This window comes from Dipodomys merriami, unplaced genomic scaffold, assembly GCF_024711535.1.
Source record: "Dipodomys merriami isolate MVZ:Mamm:240054 unplaced genomic scaffold, mDipMer1.0.p SCAF_2225, whole genome shotgun sequence".
In the NCBI taxonomy this organism is placed as follows: domain Eukaryota; kingdom Metazoa; phylum Chordata; class Mammalia; order Rodentia; family Heteromyidae; genus Dipodomys; species Dipodomys merriami.
The window spans coordinates 48,711-53,241 of record NW_027203633.1 but is presented as its reverse complement, the minus strand read 5'-3'; the positions used below and the strand labels follow the sequence as shown (position 1 = coordinate 53,241).

The 4,531-nt window shown below is 36.7% G+C and overlaps 2 pseudogenes; both read right to left on the bottom strand.

Annotated features, from left to right (window-relative positions):
* Positions 1–1,489: 1,489 nt before the first annotated feature.
* LOC138835028 (short coiled-coil protein pseudogene) lies at positions 1,490–1,735 on the bottom strand (annotated as a pseudogene).
* A 450-nt stretch (positions 1,736–2,185) lies between these two features.
* On the bottom strand, positions 2,186–3,180 carry LOC138835029 (serine/threonine-protein phosphatase 2A catalytic subunit alpha isoform pseudogene; annotated as a pseudogene).
* Positions 3,181–4,531: the final 1,351 nt, after the last annotated feature.

Here is a 4,531-nt window from a genome sequence, read left to right as displayed (position 1 = left end):
AAACAGCAAAAAGAAATGCAACACAATTTTAAATATTTGTAAAATTAGGTCACCAAAGGGATGCAAAATGTTTGCAGTATGACTATTACATCTTTATATAGTTAAAGTCATTCATCAAATCTTATACTAACACATAAAATTATCCCATGATTAAAGTAGTTCAAATCTAATAACCATAAGCTATATTAGTGGATCTCTTTTCCTAGTATAATATCTTGATATTACCTCTGATATTGATTCTTTACCAAATGAAATCTATGAACTACATTTTTAAAATTAAAATAATGACTAAAATTCTACAAACCAATTAGTTGAATTTATAGAAAGAATGAGATAAAAATACTGAGCTTACCAATTATACATATAAAAATCACTTATTCATGATTCTAATACTAGTACAATCATCAAAGAATTTGGTAACAGTTAATTGACTCGGTACAACAAATAAACCTTGCAACCAAATTCTAGAGCTGGTATAGCATAGTATGTGGCATATATAAGATCATTCAAACTTAACCCACTTTCATATATATATATATATATATATATATATATATATATATATATATATATATATATTCCCCATAAGTCTGTTCTGTGACAGAGACAATACAAATCTGGAGTGAAAACATTTGGAGTAAGTTGCTACTTTTATCAATTTTTTTTACCTATTTCTATTTATTCCTCCAAGATTTTCTACTTCTAATAGATACATAACCAAAATGTTTATCTTTTCAGATACCAAGTTGCTTATTTGGTGCAAAATTAAGTTGCTTTTTTGTTTTTAAACGAATCTCAATTTGATAAATTAGTTTCAAATTAAAATCCTCTTTATAGCCCAAATCTGTTTTCAAATAATTAAACAGAAACCATCAGTCCTATCTTATTACTAACACAACTGACAAACTTTAGGAAAGGTTTTGGTTAACATCAGGACTTACACATCAGGTTACTGTTAGGTGATTACTACTCAAAGTACTTTTGCAAATGTGAAACTATCTTGACTTAGGAGAAGAGAAATAGGGAGGATGAGGCAGATGGAGGAGAGGCACACAATGGTGGTCAGATACATACATAAAGCTGTGCATTCAGTACATGATTTTGGTCACATTTCACAACATGGTTATTTTCTTGTATATCTCACTAAGTAAGCATGTAGTAAATGACATTCCTAAGCCTACATATCAACGCAAATTCAATAAGACATTCATCTTCAAGTTAAAATATATGCAATTCTAATCATAAAGTCTCTACAAGATATCTGCACATTTTCTTAGACTAACATAATACACAGACTAATGGAAGTCTCCTGTTAAGTAGTTAATTTTGCCTATATTTGACATTGTTTTCATAAACAAAGGTACTGTAACTTTTAGAATCTACCCACATTTTAAAGGGGGGAGAGAGGAAGGGAGGGTGAAGGAATGGAGTGAAGGAAAGAGAGAGAGGGAGAAAGAGAAGCAGCAAATCCGTAAATGAACTCAATCCCTTACTTTCTTTTGCTTTTTGTGTCAGTTTGGAAAACACTAGAAGCAGACATGGCGTTTTCTATATATTGTCCAAGAACTTGGTTTTCTGATTTCAGCTTCAGTTTTTCTTCCTTAACTGCATCTACTCTTGCTGAGAGATCTTCAAGTGTGTGTTGAAGTTCCAACACTTGATTAATAAGTCGTGTTTTTCCCTCTAGTTCTATCTGATTTTCCACATCAACTGCATCCATGTCAGGGTTCATCATCCTCCTGGGCACTGAACTGTACCTCACACAGAAAAATCATGATGAATGGTCGTCAGAGGGAGAGGCAGGATCCGGAGATCATGCCCTGGGCCAGGACTTCAGCACCAACTGACCAAGAAAGTTATTTGTGAAAGCCAACATGGCCACAGGAGGAGGTCCTTTTGACAAAAGTATGAACAATCAGGATTTACCCAACTGGAGCAGTGAATGTGTTGACGATCGACATAACAACATGGATTGAGGTGGCCAACAGAAGAAGGCAAATAGAATTCTTTTCATCAGAAAAGAACAAGTTTGGTGTAGGCTTGTTCAAGTTCCTGACTATATTACCAAATCCAAGACATTGTGGGCAAAAATGCAAGATCTGTTAATGTTGAGCATTTACTAATCTAATAGATCAACTTAAAGAACAAGGAAAATCATATGTGAAGTTTCTCCAAAAAATCCTTGCTAGAGAAAAATGAGGATATTCAGAAAAATGAGGAGATTCAGCTCCGAGATCTGGTTCTGTAGCTGAGAATACATCACTAAACATAGATGTGCAGTCTGAGGCTTCAGATACCATGAAAGTAGTAAATGTGGCTCACCTCTATGAGGTGCTGGATCAAACTGCAAGAAAGAATATTTGAGAATGCCATTAATGTCCATGATTGCAGCTGGTTACCATAAAGATAACAATAGAGCACTGAAAATCATTACTACATTCTGGTCATGGCACCAGTTACATCCCTCCATCACCAACTGATGAGCTTTAGACACCAATGTCAGCCCTTTCACTGGTATGATTAAATGTCTCAGAAATATCTTGCTCAAAGGTGAAACCAGCTGGAGGAGATATACCCCAAACAGTACCATCATCTGGATCAGACTTCAGCAAGTCACAGACCCTCATGGGGAAATTCCTGTAGGTGATCAAGGCTCAGATGTGATCCAGGGTATCTATGGATGCTGAGAAACCACCATGCAGTTAGAAGATCTGCCCATCCACCAATGCAGTGAGAGGAAGATTGGAAAAGTTTACAGACCTTTTTGACTAACATTTCATTTCCATATTTCCTTAAACACTCATCATAGAAACCATAAACTTGTGTGCTCTCACGATTCCCTCGAAGAATGGTGATGTGTTCATGGTAATGAAATTTAAGAGCTAGAAGCAGTATGACTGTTTCAAGTGAATAATATCCTTTGTCAATATAATCTCCCATAAACAAGTAATTTGTTTCTGGTGATTTCCCACCAATTCTAAACAGTTCCATGAGATCTTGAAATTGCTCGTGCACATCTCCACAGTGTGACTAGACATGGAAGCTCTTGTACATGGGATTCTTTTTTCAGGATTTCCTTAGCCTTCTCACAGGGACTCTTGATGTGGGACTCAGCTGCTTGCATTTATTCAGCTATTCTATCCACGGGTCCAGCACCTTGGTGAGCCACTTCATGTCCATGATGCCATGCTGGAACTGGCGGCTGCTCTGCGCTGCTCCCCCACCACCGCCTGAACACCAAGATCAGTAGAAAACCCTTGTACTTTCAGGTACATTGTAAAAAGCTTTGGTCAGCACTGCAGTAGACAATCTCTCCCACCTCTTCCCCAACACACACCTGTATAGAGTCCACATTTTTCTTTGGGCTTCCTAAGGACAAGCTTGGTCTCCATCTCTACAAAAACGTTTATATTTTTTATTGTAAAGATAATGTACAGAGGTTTTGCAATTATGTAAATGAGTACATGTTCTATCAAGCATTGTTACCCCCTCCATTGTTTCCCCTACTATCCTTTCTCTCCTCCCCAAATCCTCCCTCCCCCCTCTACAACTATCCTTTCTCTCCTCCCCAAATCCTCCCTCCCCCCTCTCCACAGTTGTAACATTCCTTTTCAATATAGTGTCTTGTACATCTCATTGTTACAGTGGGTCAAATTGTATCCTTATTTCAGCATGTTGTTGGTCAAACTGTATCCTTATTTCAGCATTTTGTTATTTCCCTTCCCCTCCCTAAATTAGAAAAATATATATACAAGATCCAGGGTAGCAGAATCAAATGCAGTGAAAACAGGGAAAGAATATACAGGAAGAATATACAATGTACTATGTGATTTTTCTGTTTCTTTTATAAATACATTAAAAACTACATCGAGAAAGATAAAACCACTTGTGTCCCTATCTTGGGATTCATTTTGCTTAGCATCAGGTTATATGTTCACGTGTACGTAGCTTTTGACCTACTCTACTTGTCGTAGACATATTAGTTATTGCGGATAAGGGAAACCATGGGACATATGTTTCTTTAAATCTGGCTTACTTCACTTAATTTTTTTCCAAGTCTTTCCATTTCCAAACAAATGAAACAATGTCATTCTTTATGATGGAGGCATAGAATTCCACTGTGTACATATACCACATTTGCTTGATCCATTCATCTACTGAGGGGCATCTGGGTTGGTTCCATATCTTAGCTATGGTGAATAATGCTGCGATAAACATAGTTGGGTTGGTAGCTTTAGTATGGTCTTGTTTGTGATCATTTTGGTAAATGCCCAAAAGTGGGATTTCTCAATGTAGAGTCTTTTGAGGAACCTCTAAATTGCTTTCCAAAGTAGTTGAACAAGTTTATAATCCCACCAACAATGTAGTAGGGTTCCCTTTTGGCCACATCCCCTCCATCATCTGTTATCAGATTTCTTGATTCTAGCCATTCTAACTAGGGGGAGGTAGAATCTCAATGCTCTTTTGATTTGCATTTCTTTTATGGCTAGAGAAGTTGAACAGTTCTTCATGTGTCTATTGGCCACTCTTA